A 16,807-nucleotide genomic window follows, 5' to 3' on the forward strand; every position below is an offset into this window, starting at 1 on the left:
GCTGGAAAGTACAGATGCATGAATTGCTAATGATTTGAAGTGAGGCCTACACATAAAGTAGAAGTCAACGGGTTAATCGAGTTGTGATGCATGGTATTAGAAGATGTGGTCAACACATTTCTACATCCCATCATAAAGAATTCATATTTTCAAAAGAAAGGGCTGTTATTCTAAGGAGTCGCCTATACAGAAAAGGAAGCAGTAAAACAAAAGAAATATACGTCAAAAATGACGTAGCCACTTGAGTTGATTCAGTCATTAGTAAACTATACAGGGATGATCGTCATCACAGCAGCGTTTCTTTATCTTCTTTTCCATATATTTCCACTCAAGATGTAATAAGGAAAGTGTTCCCACGTGCTGCCGTGCGTGCGTGTGGAGACTTTACTTTGAAGCATCGTCCAGCAGACACGCCCGTGTTGAGAGCAAATGATTGAATGTGTAACGATTTCATGGTTTTGATAATTGGAAATGTTTTCTGATTAGGAGTATTCCCTTATGTTTGCGTGTGTGTGTATGTGTGCTGTATCTATGCAGTTTGTCTAGTTTAATGCAGTTTGAGAGGCGTAACTTAGTCCTGACTCACAGAGGCGACAAGATTTCAGGAAGTAATTATCTTCGTAACCCCCCAACATGTAGGTTTTGTTCCTTTGTTTTTTGGCTTACTCTAACTTTTAAACAAATGAGATATAAAGTGTTAAATAATGAGCTTAAGAAGGGCAGACAGGCAGATTTTCTTTATCTTTGGACTAGTCTTGCATAACCAGATCTCCAGAGTGCTGCATCAACACTGGAGAAAAGTCTGTACTTGTATCATCATGGTAAAAAAGGGAAAAATGCACTGACTCATATGCATAGCTGATTGCTGGGAGCTTGGAGCAACCGGAGGAGTGTTGCTGTTTGCACTGTTAGCACAGGAGCCTTAGAGGTGAGCCCTGTCTGTAAAAATGTCTACACCCCCATAAAAGAAAAGGTAAGAGCTGCTAGCTTTTTAGGTATGTACCGTTAGCAACCAGGTAAACATTAGGGAAAATAGCTTGGATGTTGTTGTCGTTCTGTATAGTGACTAGGATTTGAAAACTATAACATGCAGATAGTGGAAGAGGGGTAACTAGGCGCCCAATGGCAGGTTTATACCCACAGACTACATATGGTGAGTCAGACTACCTTTTGATAGGACCAGGCTAGCTGTTTCCTGTTTTTTGTGCTAAGCTAAGCTAATCACCTGCTGGCTGTACCATTAAATTTAACATGCAAACATGGGATTCGTATCAACCTTTTTATCTAACTCTCAGACTGAAGGCAATTTTTTTTTTTCACCGAAAATGTCCAACTAATTCTTAAGGGCTCTGTGGACCTTCTGTGTTCTTTTTATGTCCTGTCAAAACAATCATGATTATTATGTGTAAATTGCTACAAATTGTTACATAGAGCCTTTCCAGTGATTGCTTATAGACATAGAAAATCACCTTTAAGTCTCATTTATCAGAGACTGTCACTGTCAACGTGAAATCCAGTCTCTGTTAGTCAAGGTTAAGTGATAGTAAAGTGGAACATTCAAGCGAAAAAGTTTTATCAGACCTTGCAGAATCATTACCTATCACCTGGTTCATCACTTTGGTCTTTAATAGTGTTTCTCCATCCTCAGTAATGTAACACAAGCATGTTTGACCCTATTTAAGTTCAGACTAAGGATCTTTCATCTCCACTCAGTGACCAGCGAGCTATTTTTTTTAAGCTGATTACTGTAATAACCCGTAAAAGTTATGCCTCTGTTTCTCAGAAACGACGGCTCTCTTTTCACTGCCCATTGTCATTTACGATCTAGATCCACGATGTGAATGTGGACTCCTACAGTTGAAATAGACCACAAACAGCGGGGGACTTTGTGCAGACAATGAGCCCTCTGCAAATACACTCTATAAATGATCTTGTGAACCTCTTGCCCTTGCCAGCACGCACTGAAACACATACAAGGCTTAGACAATGCATAAATATATCTTAACATATGTCACACGCAATGCCAGTTTATGTATCAGTTACATAGGAATGATTTTGACTGGCTTCGATGTAGAGACATAATCAACTTAAAGTCCAGATTATGCAAGATGGACAAAATAGACCAAACTCAACAAAGAAATGATCCCAATTCTGATCTTTTCGAAACGATAAAGGCCTCACATTGATTTAGCCTGACAGCCCTCAGGAGCTTCCAGGAAATGTGACTGAGAAAGTATCGAACACATGTCCGTCAGCAGCTGCAGCAAAGGAGCTGTTTTCTCCATAAGTCAGAAGTGGAGACTGGGCCAGTTAACAATAACAGGGCAGCTTGCCACACCGCAGTGTTGTGTAACCTACAAGCAAGCACGAAGTTTGGGAAATTTCTGCTCGCCTGTGTTCATGAATGGGAGCGAACAAGGACCCTCAAAAAGTCATTCTCTAACCACATTTGTTCTATGTTTTTCGGATTCGCTCGAAGTTAGCATTTCACTTAATTGTGTAATGTCAACACACTTGGTAGTATTGAGCAATCTCACTCCCTCCCTTTTTCTTTCACTCAGTTTCACACACTCCGTCGGTGATGGGATAAACAGGCCTCCATAACAGCACCCCGAGACAAGTTAAACACCCTCCTATGCCCCTGTAAAGCAGTGACACTATAAAGACCGCCAAATGGCCTGAGATAAATGGCAAGGAGGTTCATGTTTACGTCCATTTCAAAGCAGCCAATAGATCTGGGAGGTATTTCGGTGCAAATATAAGCCACATGTGAGATCTGAGGGTCTGAGTCAAACTTCAAATACCTTCCCAGTGAAGGGCATGAGAAGCCACATGAGGTCAACGTTTGGCACCGCGATCATTCACTTCCCTCCGCTGCTCACACCTTCATCATATGCACACATGTGAGGACGCAGGAGCATGCACAAACCCTACATGTGACATGTGACTCCTTTGAAACTCGAACCCGAAGGCCAGCATCAGTCAGGTTTGTAGTTCTTGGAACACTCTGACCAATGCTAGATGATCAATTTTGATTATACCAACACTCCATTATTAAAAATCTAAAATGAGTCCAGATGAGATGGTGGGACAAAACCGTGGGTGCCGGGTCATTCTGGATGGGAGACGGAGCCCAGTCGGTCTCAGCAGGTGGGAGAGACAGGGTGCCAGACTCTGGCTCCAGCCTCAGATCCAGCTCTGCTCCTGGGGCTGAGGAGTGGACTGAGGATCCTGTCTCTGCAGGAAGTCATAACCAGCAACACCTGAAAGCTGTCCTGCTTCATTCCGGTTAAAATGTGATATTGGTTTAGTCCTGGTGTGTTTCCCTGCGTGCTGCCTCTTGTCTGTGTTGCCATTTTAACTCTCTGTGAAGAGTCTAGCTTTCATGTGCAGCACCATGTCTAAACGGACTCAGCATCATCTCAGACCCCCATTACAACCCCACTCAGACTCTGTGGCACCAGAGCCATCAGTGTGTCTGTCTGTGAGTGTGTTTGTAGAACACACATTGACACTGACAACACATGGCAGTTCACACACAAAATGCCTCAAATATCTGTCATGATGATGGAAGTGCTGGACACTTCAGGGGACGAGGACTTCTTGTTATATTATAATAATCTTATTTGAAAAACATGTCAGTGGGCTAAATTTAGAGAATAACATGTATGCATAAGCTGTTTTAGACACTTTGTAACGCTACATAACACATGCATACTTGAAGAAACACATTTCAAAGGTGGCTCGGAAACTATAGGGGGCAGCATAACCACAAACAGCTGCTCACGATACTGGACTTGTTTACCATACTGTGGTGTAGCTATCTTCAGCTGTAGTGACAGCAGCCGAGGTAAGTGGCCCTTTTTAGTCTAAGTAATGAACTCACTGCTTTTACATCCTCTAGCTGAAACTATGAGGGGCTGTCAGATCACCTCTTGCAGTGCAAAGTTCATAACACGGGATAGCTGGGGCTAGCTGGTTAGCATGCTTACTTCTGCAGATATTTCTGCAACAACTCACTCAGTGTCCCTCAGCTCTATGGAGTGTTTTGGCTAATGTTTAGATTTTTTAAGGGCCCATAACGTTGATACAACTGGAGCCTTTTTCCAGGAACATAGCTCTGATAAACCAACCTTACCAGCACCAAATGGCAGACAAACATTTATAGTGGTGCATTTTATTGATAAACAGCCAGATATATATTTTTTTTGGTGGTGGAGACCAAAACCGAGCAAATAAGTAGGTGAATACTGGACTTGCTTTCAGTTACAAGGTCACCAGAAACATAAGTCTAAATTAAAGACGTTTAATGGGGGATTTGTTTGCTTGCATTTTTAACATAACTACAAGTGGTCAGTGGTCTGTTGACAGGTTGTTGCCCTTCCTCAAGTGGCTGAAATCCAGCATTTCTACTTTAAAAGCCATTGTTTGTATGAGAACTGTAACACTTATTTTAAATTCTGTCTGTTAAGAATGCCAAAGAATCTAAAATGAATTCCATAATGCACAGGGTGTCAGCCATTATCTCTTTTTTTTTGGTGGTGGTATCTAAGACCACCATGGTTGAGACCCTGAAGAGAATTTATGGCGAGGACAGTGGCTTATTTAACAAGTCACATCCTGTTTATCAAGAATGAAATGTCAATAGTTCACAGTTAACTCGCAATTCAGAAAGTTTCTACGAAAGGGCTTTTGTGCGATGGTCTGTGTGTGTGTGTGCATGTGTGTTTGTGCTTTTCCTTTCAGCATGTGTGCATTAGCTCATCCAAATGAGTAATAAGTAGCCGGAAGCCATAAAAGTACAGAGTTGACTCATCTAGGTCTGACGGCCCCGAAGGCTGTCCCGAAGACGAGAGTTCAGAAACAGAAAATCACTCAAACTACACAACAACACAACACAACACCATCTTAGCTCAGCTCTCAACATGCAAAGATTCCCCATTCTTTCTGTCATGCAGACGATACAATGGACCAAGTGTATACGCTTGTTTTCAGATTTACTGACAACCTCTGTACTGCAACAACCATGGAACAACCATGGAAGGCTCAACTTCCATGGTTGTTGCTCTCCATGGACTGTAGACTGTAGACTGCAGTTTAGACTGATGAATCCTGACTGCAGAATGTCTCACTTCCAGAAAACTCAAGTTAAACACAGATATTTTTAACAGCGCTCCTGGCTGTACAACCACAGTTGAGGAGCCAATTATTTAGTTGAACTCATCTCTGACTACAAGAAATAGGTTTCTTTTTGAGTCTGCTGAACCACACTAGCTTACTTTCAGTTGTTAACAGCACCCATGTTACACCATCAGATGAAAAACAACAATTCAAATCCCTCACCTCTTCACAGATCTCCCACAGATCCCCTCACCAAAAATGATGATTCTATTTTTGCTAAATTCCAATAAGGAGTCCCTGAACTGCACTTAACAGTGCAATATTTAAGAATTGGCCACCTGTTGAGCCCATACTCCCAACAAACAGAGGCAGCATATCACTCGAGAAGGTAGCTGCTGCTAAATATAAAGCTTAATTAGCTGTGCATGCAGCTAGCTGGAGAATTAGTGTTAATACCACGAGCACAGGTGCTTTGGTCCTTCACATTTTTTTGTGTGTTTTTTTTCACAGTTGCAGAGATGTGGCTTTATTGATAGAACAGCTGAAGACGTGACAGGAAACAGGCTGAAAGATGGGGAGTGACATGCAGCAAAGGGCCGCAGGCCGGGACCCGAACCCGAGGGCACTGCAGCGAGGACAGAGCCTCTGTACATGGAACGCCTGCTTTACCCACTGAGCTAAACGGCAGGTATCAGTTCTTGGACTTTATTAGCAGTTAAACTCAACAGAAACTGCATAACATCAATCCACCAATCACAACCGAAGAACACTCGCTGATATTTTAGAATGTTGCTGAACATTCTAAAAGAGCAAAGCCTTTTGAGGCTTTGAAATCATCACAAGACATTAATAGGCTTCATTTCATTTACATTTCTTTTACGTTTCATTTACTGAACAACGAAGTGACACACAGAGCACCGACTCTAACAAACGCGGAGACATGAAGAGAGAGGAGAACAACCCGGTGTCCAGCCAAGCTAGCACCAGCCAGGAGGAGAACCTTTTGCAAGAAAATAGCGACTTGCACCGAGGAAGTGATCCACAGAGCACAGGTTCAGAAATCAGTGAGTCATCTCACTTAACAACAATGTCATCGACAGAGGAGATAGAGGTGCCTCTGGAATCCTTAGGTGATCCGGAGGAGCAAAATGACACTCTGGGTATGATGCCCTGGGAGGAAGAGAGAGAGTCCTGTCTGCAGCATATAGCGCTTTTGTCCAAAGAAATGAATAAGCTTAAATTGGAGATCAAGTGCGTAAGTGAGCGCAAAACCCCACTGCCACAATCATTTCCTGTGGTTTGGAAGAAATGTAGGAAGGCCCTAAAGGACAATCTGCAGATAGAGGACAAATGTGAGGAACTGAACGTCCTCATGAAAATAAATGTTGAGCTAAAGGTGGCCCTCGAAAAACAGGCACAGCGCTTAGAGGAGATACAGAACAATCACAAGAGGTTACAGGCTCAGAGGTCAGAGATCTTGCTTGCACATGCAGAAGGGACAGTTACACCTAAACCGTCATTATGGAGAAGATTCATTCTGTCTTTCAAATGCGAATGAACCAACGATGCTTGTGTGAGTGAGGTTTGAGTGTGAATGTCCCAGTGGAGTTGTGTGTCTGGCTGCCTGACACGTGGGTCTGACTGGGTCTCCTGAGTGGAGTGACTCTGGCACCTGGTTTGTGGTGGAACGAACTCTCAACCAATATCAGGACAGCGAAATCACTCGCCATCCTCCGCAAAAGACTCAAGACTCATTTGTTCAGACTATCGAAGGTGATGCGCTGCAGCTTCTTTCTTGTGACAAATGTACTTACTGTAAGTCGCTTTGGACAAAAGCATCTGCTAAAAGCCCTAAATGTAAATTTCCCCAAAGATGTCTTGGAAGCTGGGGCGCCTTTTAACTCAGCTGGTAGTAAAGATGGACAGTTTGCGAACAAATCAGTTCAAAGGAACAATTCTTTAATGTGAACTGACCTGATTCCACGTTTCACTTCTCTCTCATTCGGTCTTTCGTTCTCACAGTCGCTGTGTTGTTCACTGTTTAGTTATCAGAGTGGTGAAGAGGACTGAGAGCCAGCCAGTCGTATGCGTCTAGGATACAGTAGTCGAATTTTAGCCAATGAGAAACAGGAGTTTTTTAGTTGCAGCTATGTATTTGCCTTGAACTACACTGTTATGTTGACCGTTAGCACAATCGTTTCATGGCTAAAAGACGTTGTACCAGAAATGCGAACGAACGAACGAACGAACGAACGAACGAACGAACGAACGAACGAACGATTCTTCCTGTCGACCTGACCAACGGAACTGAATCTTGACATCGAACAATAAAATCCACCTCTGGTTGGTAGAGCGGGCGTTTCATGTGCAGAGGCTTTGTCCTCGCTGCGGCGGCCCCAAGTTCAAGTCCCAGCCTGGTGCCCTTTGCTGTGTGTCACTCCCCCTCTCTCTCATCCTGTTTCCTATCAGCTGTTCTATCAATAAAAGCCGATAAAAGGCCAGAGAAAAAAAATAAAAAGAAAAAAGCCTGTAAAATTCCATATTCTTGACATTTGAAATGAAACAATGAATGTGTTGAAATTATGTCTCAATAGACAAGTTATCCGCTAATATATGGAGATTCAATATATAAGGTAGAAATATTGAAAAAGTGTAGAAATGTGAAAAATAATTGCCTGAAATATCATAAAAACTATAAAGCAAAGTGCTTTTATATACAGTACATATAAATACCAAAAATTAAGGTGATGGTGCTTTTGCCATCGTTGCTGCTTGTCGCCAAACTGGTGCACATTTTTTGATAATCATGTTGTTTTTCTTGCATTTCTTGACTGATAGTATGTATTATATTTGCATGTTGGTAGGCACCCATTTTCTCCGCTCATTTCTTACGTTGTAACCTTTTTTCTTTAAAGTGGAACAGAGCGTTTATGTATATGCTTGCATGGCAACGAGTTCAAAGCTGTCTCGCTGAGGACATGAAAATGTTCTGCTTCGTGTTACCCGTGAGTTCATGTGAGCAGTGTGTGAGAGAAATTCAACAGAACATTGGATTAGACATGCTTTTATTTCCCTCTCCTTATGGGCAATATGAGCAGTGAGGGTGGGAGAAAGCCAAGGGACAAACTGTACAGAGACACAGAGACCTGGGGAGGAGCTTTTAAAATATATATCTTAGATTGAATAATCAAATCAGTTGAGCAGTACATTGAACGTATTGTCCTGCTCTGTACAACAACATTGTTTAGATGATCTGGACCAAATCATCTGGTGCCGCTGGGATCTCGCTCTTTTTTCCCCAACTGGTCCCACTCTGTGTGAATGAGCTTTGGCCATTTGTCCAAGCTAAGCGGCACCAGCAAAAGTGCACAGTGCAGTAACAGCAGGCTGCAATAATATTTGCCATAATTACCCAGAGAACATAAACATATCCGCACCTGGCTCAGCTGGGCTACCTGGTCAGTCTGAAGCTGGTGGTGCTGCAGTAACCCCGTGCTCAGGTCATGATGCGGTCTGCCAAAAACATCAGGGGGGTTCTCTCCTGTCTTTTCGGGCTCCCACACAAACTTTCTCGATGTGTTTTTAATGATTTGGAAACATTTTTCATGTCGAAGAGTCAACACCACGTACCGGTGGGTGTCTTTGGGTGTGCATGACCAAAAAAAACAAAACAGTCTTCCTGTATGTGAGTCATCGTCATTCTCAGCGTGAACCCACAATGAGTCATCCTAACTTTGACCCTAGATGAGTTCTGGTGTGGATTCAATATGTTCCCAGAGAAGGCGTGAATTAAATCAAGACAGGTGACGATATACTTGACACAATAGATGCTAACGTCTGCATTAACCTATGAAAACAAATCATCGCTGCTGCTCTTTATAAGCTACGGCTCACCTGCATCAGCTGTTCCTATTAGCTTCTGTCTTCTGGATGTCTTCCTTGTCTGGTTCCACTAGTCCACTGTTGGTCGACCCTGGTCCTCCCCACTTCCTGCATGTTCCAGATGTTTCCCTGCCACAACACACCTGATTCAAATAATCAGCTCAAAATCAAGCTCTGCAGGAGCCCTTTAATAACCCAGCTGGATCAGGTGTGTTGGGGCTGGGAAACATTTAAAACATGATCCGGAAGGGCCCGGGGACTAGGATTGAAGAACACACTAGGTTTTTTCTACTAGTTGTATAGTTTCCACACATCTCTCTGGGGTCCAACAATGCAAGAACAAGAACCACTCGCCTTTTACCTGTACCACCACACTTAACACACACACACTAATTGACTAACACTGGTGTCCGAGCTAATGTCCACACAAAGATGGTTGCATCTGTAAAGGCTCTGTTTCAGATTAAAAATCGTTACAAAACCCAAAATGGAATCGTTTCCAAAGTGGTGTATAAAACTTACAACACCAGCTTTGTGTTTTGCTCTGTATAGCCTGGTTAACCAGGCTGAGTGGGGTGGACAGAGTAACATGAAAAGTCTGTGTGACGAAGCCTGTCACACAGACGAGGCCTCTCCCTGCACTCGTCATAGCGCCATCGAACAACGGCGAGGGTGGACTGCCAACATCAGCGAGCACATGTAGTGACATGAGAGAGTTTTACTGAATACTGTATGTCAAACAAAGACTGAATATTGAAGAAGGCGTGTGTTTGCCATTACTAAGCGCCCGTCGTAAAGCGATACTGAGTTTGAATCCAAGAGTAATCGGCTGTGATGTCCATCGAGGAGTGATCACACATATGGATCCTCGCTTTTTACTCTCTGCTGTGGTGTGTAGCTGTTTATTACATTTTACACCCTCCCTCCTCCCCTTCTGTAAACCCTCATTATCCTATCAAAGCTGAGTCTGCCATTACATAGAGGACCAGTCCACATATTGAGTCAGGACTAGCATGACCTTACATCGGGATCAATGAGAAAATGTTATTAGCTATGCACCACTGAAACACATGCGACATACATTTGCGAGTGTATGAGTGAGTTACAGCAGCTACGTGTTTCCCCCAGAAGCAGTTATATGGCCCTTTGCGAATCACATGTAACCTAATCTCCTTATTTACCCCTCAGACTAGAGTCCAGCTTACCCTGATTACCTGGAGTTACAGTGTTGACTATGACAGTCCCTCGCTGTGATTTAAAACTCTGTGTACGACCTACCAGCATGCGGCTCCCCTGTTTGTTCTATTCTGAGTTGAAACAGGAAAAAAAAGGCCTCGGCCTTACCTTTAATGTTACAGTAAACACAAATGATGTGCTTCCCCTCGTAGCCTCAGGCGTCATAGAGAGAGAGAAGGGGAGGCATGATTGATGGCTTTACCCCCTCTGGTTTTTGAGATTCATACACTCTGCAAAAGATCTAACATGCACCAGATGTGAGGTGTGTGTGTGTGTGTGTGTGTGTGTGTGTGTGTATGCATGTGTGTTTGATTTTTTGTGAGACAGCTGGCCTCTGAAACCCCCCATCACTCTCTTAAGAATAATCAATAGTCCTCAATAGTTCTCTCTCAATACATTTCAGCGCTGTAGGCTGTGATTGCATTTCCTATTGAACTGTGTGTGGGTGTGTTGAGGTTCAAGTCACTAACATATGTGTGCAAATCGCTAATATTGTTAATGGCAGCGTCAGCAAAGTAGTAATCACAGACAGTCCAGTGTTCTCTTCTGTGCTATTATTGTCCATTAGTGTTGTCCTGAGCTATGTTTAGATGCTAAGGAAGTGGGTTGGTTGTGCAGTAAACACTTCCTGTAAACACAACAGTGTCCAATTTGGAGTGGAACATGTTGCAGCGATTGTGCATCTCGTTTCAGCAACCAGATGACAACAACCGAGGACATTATAATCACTCCCAGGTTAAAGGGGCAATACGTAACAAGTGGCCACCTTGAATTCATCCTGCCAACAAATAGGGGTTGTTAGCTGTGCAACTGGCCGGCCTGCCGGGGAAGTCCTGGTGTTCACACTGCAGGTACAGGAGCTTTGGACCACTGGGACAGAGAGAGGTTTTCAGGCCCGGCGCTAGCTGGTTAGCATGCTAACGTCAGTAGATATCGCTACAACACAGTGCATGGTCGTCTTCGTTGTAACATCAACACTGTTATTTCTTCACATTCTGTTGATAATCTTCGCTCAGTTTACGTATTGCCCCTTTAATATCTGTCAATAATAAAATCAGTTCAGCACATTATTCGACTGTGTCCGGCTAGTCTGCCGAGTGGGAACCTACATGATCTTCCCTCAGTGTTACATCACAGGTTTATCGCGGGGTCGCAGGTGGATCTGGACGGGAAAATCAAAACATCCCTCGACAAAACGCAGTGGATTCCTTGTGGAGAACGTGGATACAGAACATCCTTATGATTCTAATATCAGCGAATGTGTAGGGAGACGAGGAAGCGGCTATTTTTGAGAGCGGCGCAAAAGGACCTTGGCTGTGTTTATAGAGTGTGTGTGTGTGTATGTGTATACGAAATGAGCATGTGAATGTGTATGTGTGAGACTGTTCCATAGGCGTGTCCGTCACGCCACTGGTGACCCTCAGATTCCCTCCTGTGCGACGTCATGTCACTTCCCCCCTTTGTTTCCCCGCTCAAGAGGACCTTTCTAAAAATGTCTTTTTGTTTAAAGGTTCTCAACAGCCCTCCTTCCTCCTTTGCTTGGCAGTGTTGTGTGTGTGTGTGTGTGTGTGTGTGTGTTCTTACATTAGTGATACCTTATATAGTTGCTGCCAAAAACAGGAACTGTTGAGATGCAGATGAGGATGCTGATGGGTGTGTATTTTCCCCTCCGGTTTGTATCCTATATACAGTCAAGGATCCTGTTTCATAACACACTCTGGATGTGGTGAGGTGCAACGGTGCAGACCTGCTGTTACCACACACGTTATTTGAAGTGTGACACAAAGTCTCTAACATGATGTACCTCCCACACTGTGGCATTCACCTCTGCACACAGTGACCTCTGGTCCCGACCACATCGGCGTTGGGACACAAAGCGTCTCCTGAGTCTTTTTAGGAACTGGCAATGATATTCTGACAGGCATGATGTAACCCTCTCTCTGGGTCACCGTGACAATGTCGAGGTGTTGCAGCAAGGACACAGTGAAACAGTGTTAAAACGTTACGGGATTTCATCAATTTCAATGGGGTTCAGTGATACTCAGAAACTGGCCTCCGCGTGCACAAACCTACACTTAACTTGAAGTCCAAGGGAAGCACACATGCTTCTTTCCTTGATGGAAAGTGGCTTTTGTCCAGGTAAATAAGTCACTTCCAGATTTCCAACACTTCCAAAAGTTTCCTCACTGTCGCGGACCAACAATAAAAACTGGCACTGCTCCATTCAGAGGCAGAGGTGTAGGCGGGAGAGCTGATAAGCCAGCGTCAGGGGACCAGTCGAGACCAAGCCCTGCCCTGCCTTTGTGACAGCGACTGTGCAGACTGACCGTGTGTGGGCTGTGTGTGTAGACTGTATAGTTAGTATTAGTCAAAATCTAAGAGTTCGTAAATTGCCTTCCGAAATAACAACTGGTATGAGTGTGTTCTGATTATTAAGACTTGTCTGGGTGACTAAAACTACTTGGTACAGAGGACTTTGGCCACCACCAGACAATAACATCAACATCGTACCAATGAATCACATTCATTTCCCATGCAGCTACTTTAAAAATCACAAAAATGATCACAGTAGAGTGCATACCTCCGCCAAGGCCCAACGATCTCCTTTTGTATTCACTCACTGAAACCAGCCACCTAAATATGCCTCAGTGACTTAGTATCAATACATTGTTCCCTTAGAAATTAACAAAAATTTTGGAAAAAAGCAACGAAAAAAGAAGAAAGAAAATATTCTTGGATGTGTCCTTTTATCCGGATCCGCCCCCAAAAGTTAATAAGGTCTATTCTGTGCTGAGCCCATCCTCCATCCAGATTTCGTGGAAATCCCTTTGGTTGTTTTTGTGTAATCCTGCTGACAAACCAACCAAACAAACAACAAACGGACGGAAAACATTACCTCCTTGGCGGAGGTAATAGTTCCTCACAATACAGGGATGTTGACTGGAGGCCATGTGACTTACTGTCACCGATTTCAACAAGACCACAAGAGGTCGCTTGTAAGGAAAACACAAATGGTTTTGCTTTTGAGCACTTGAGCATCGATGCTGTTCTTCCGGGTGAGGACTTTTTCTCCTAACCTGTGGCCTCAGTTTTGGTATCATCAAAGGTTAAAAGTGCACGTTAACTGTAAAGGTGTGTGTGTGTGTGTGTGTGTGCTGCTTGTGTTTGTGAGATATGCAACATACAGAAAAAAATAATATTAATAGAGATTTTGTGAAACTGTGAGTCCACTGTCATCGTCTCCTGTCATCTCTCGCCCTCTCTTCCCCTTCATCCCCTTTGACTCACGTCCATGCAGTCAACAGGGGATCCTATCTTCGTATCTTCCTCGTCTGGCATGCCATCCGGAAACTCAATCCCAACCGAGCAGCTTCCCACCCAGCTTTCTTAAAGGCCATCATAGTCCATTGCTCTATTTACAGGCCGGTGAGTGTGTGTGTGTGTGTGTGTGTGTGTGTTTTCCGGTATGACAGCTCTGAAATAGCTCTGTCAAAGAGAGCGCCAGGAGCCAGGGAGGCACCAGACTCCACTCTCACGCGGATATGCACCTCGACCTGGAGGGGGGCGCGGGTGGGGGGACGGTCCCACAAACAACCATCACACAGAATGAGATTTCCATATGCTCAGAAGTTTTGGAGATGAGAGGGAATGGAGACAGTAGGAGAGGAAGAGGAGAAGGAAACTGAAGATGAAGGGAAGTGAACACAGGAATAAAGCTGTGTGGAGTCTTTGTGAGGTGGTACGAGCAGAAGTCTCAGACTTCCTCTGGGGGTTTTGGGGCGCAGATGAAGAGGACGTGTTAGAGGAGGAAATGAGTGTGTTTGTTGTTTAAAAGATCCGTTCTGGAAAGACAGTTTTACACGTCGCTGAGGCTGCGCTGCGCTTGGTGTTCGAATCAAACTCAGGATCTCACAGTCAGAGCCCCAAGGAGCTCTGACTGACCTCCTTGATCAAACCATTTGTACCACCCACTGAACTCAGATCAGTTACTTCAGACCCCCGCTAGGCCTCTTCGAGCCAGATAGCACTGTTTCGTTCCCTGGCAAGCTGCTGCTTTGCCCCATCGGTCCAAACTAAACACATTTCAAACGCGGGAGCCTGCACATGTACGCGCACCGTCGCACACACCGGCTTGTTTGTGTGGCTGGCTGCGGATCAGAGGACGTCAGCGCAGCGGCTCTAACACAAACCTTTGGAAAAAAAAACAGCATCCTGTGGGAGCGTTGAGTCGAGTCCATCCATCCTCGGCAGTGTGATATCGCCGGGCCTGAGCCCAAATGTACACAAAAAAGACGCACAATGTACTCGCACACAGACACACGCGCACATAAAGCTCGCAACTGGCTACCATACACCCACGACCTGCACAAATACACAGGGCCCCTGAGCTTTGATCGTTCCTGGCCAACAAAAGACTGACTAATGACTTAACAACAGAAACATGCTTTAACGACTCTTTCTCGCTCTTTTATAATGTTTGCCAGGTTCTTGCGAGCCATTGTGCTGCACACTCCTTCTGCAAGGAGCTCTTCATTCGTGCCACACTCAGTCATGTCAGGAAATACGACTGAATGAACAGTAATTGTTCAATATTTCAGTGAGCTTCTTTGAACAGCGGTGCAGGGAAGAATCTTTGGAAACTGTGTCGTCGGCATTAGGACCTCCTTTAAGAGACAGTTTGGAAAGGGAAGATTCACGACGTCAGGAACATTAAAGCGTTACTGCGTCATCTTGGGGTATGTGCGTGTTCACTTGTCTGGAATCTGACTAATTCTTGTGTGGTCAGTTTACCCAAATCCCCCGAAATGCTGACGGTATGAGGCCGTACAAGTAGATTTTCTGCTTTGAACTCAGGTTTTGAGCGATTTGCTGTTTTGTTTCATTTGCGCAGTTCAAGACAAAAAAAGTCTGCAACAATGTGTGGCATCGTACCAGGAAAAAATGTCCCAGTCACTTTGGATTAAATGGGCTCTGTGTAACAGTTTAAAACAATTTCCATGTATTAATCACCTATTTATTGGCCACATGTGATGATGATCCTAGCGTGATGTGAAAAAGTTGTTCAGATATGCTGGACTGTGGATTTCTTTGTGAAAGTAGTGTGATTTTATGCACATTCTCAGGTGCCTCAGAGAGCAACACTAGCTAACAACGATCCATAGAGCCACTTTGACTGGTGAACATGACACCTGCTACATGTTGGCATCCCCAGTGTCCCTTTTGATGCCCCCATATTGGATGAAAAAACTTCACTCTGTTTATTGCAGAAACCAAAAACTCCTCCCCCTCAAGCACGGCTGAGTTTCCACAGCGGCCCTGGACTTTGATTCTGAGCACGAAGAAGGGGACAGGAGAGGTGTGACGTGGGAGAGGAGCGAGTTTGTAGCGAGGAAAGTTCATCCACCAAGTTCCTGAGTATTTGTTCTTGTGAAACTGAGGATTACTTCTCAATATGTTTTAACAGCAAGACTTGTAATTTAAAATGAATGCACATTCAAATGAATCATAAAAAAAACATATATGTACTGGAATCACTGACGTTACCGCTAATGGCTTTAACATTAACAAACGTCACGCTTCATCGGAACCCCCCCAATTTCATTTTGTTAAATACATTAATCTCATGAATGTGACAAAGATTCATCTATAGAAATTATCTGTGACACCCCAGTTGAACTAATGATAAATGGCCAGAACATAAAACGAAATGGAAACGTGTGTGTGTGTGTGTGTGTGTGTGTGTGTGTGTTTCACAGGCTGGTTGGGTGGAGGGGGAATCTGCTGACTCTGGGGTCAGGACTCTGACGTCACTGTCTTGCTGGTGTTTGACGGACAGGATTTCCTGTCAGCAGGTTGTTTACCTGGTGCCCTGTGTGTCTGAGGGGGGCTCAGACCAGCACATGACCCTTGGTCTTGATCCCCCGCACAGGCCACCTGACCTCTGTTTGTCCTTCCTTCAGAGCCACCACGAAAGGATCTAATGGGATGATGAACGATTTCTAGACATGACTCTATTCGTGCCGTCTCTGGTACTGTACTTCCCTGTATGCAGCTAGTATTGTCCTCTTCTTTCCGTTCAGTCATGATCTGACTTTTAAACTAAAATGGACAGGCGTGAGATCCTGCCGGGCAGAAGGAAGAGAGAAGAGAAATCCAGTAAAGGGACACCCCTCCCTCTCTTTGCACCCCTCATTCAGCCCTGTGGTACCAGGAAAAGTTCAGACCTGTCACTCAGCGTAGGCAGGGGTCCTCCATGCACACAAACACATCCATGCGTCCCCCCCCACCGCCCCGCGAGCTCACACCACACGCACCTGGTTTAGCTTTGCGGGGTCGGAGGTGAGGCGCAGATGGATCATTATCATAGGTCGTACGTGAGGCAAGCGCAGAGCGGGGATGGCCGATAATCAACAGAAACGCGCCCAGTGGATCTCACAGCAGTTATTTTAGGCTCCGGGTGAGGCTGCTCTTTTGATTGACACTACTCATTTGGCCGAGCCTCAGCATGTAGTTAATACTTATCCTTCCCAATCATCAGCTGATAAGAGATCTCCCACTGAGGTAGAAC

At 44.4% G+C, this 16,807-nt stretch overlaps 1 long non-coding RNA gene across 1 annotated transcript; it reads left to right on the top strand.

Moving 5' to 3' along the window:
* The first annotated feature begins 133 nt into the window (after positions 1-133).
* LOC119028766 lies at positions 134-15,925 on the top strand. Its single transcript, XR_005077795.1, has 4 exons — positions 134-6,185; positions 10,933-13,665; positions 14,724-14,975; positions 15,507-15,925. It is a non-coding gene; the product is annotated as an uncharacterized LOC119028766 (long non-coding RNA).
* Positions 15,926-16,807: the final 882 nt, after the last annotated feature.

Source organism: Acanthopagrus latus, chromosome 11, assembly GCF_904848185.1.
Source record: "Acanthopagrus latus isolate v.2019 chromosome 11, fAcaLat1.1, whole genome shotgun sequence".
Classification (NCBI taxonomy): Eukaryota; Metazoa; Chordata; class Actinopteri; order Spariformes; family Sparidae; genus Acanthopagrus; species Acanthopagrus latus.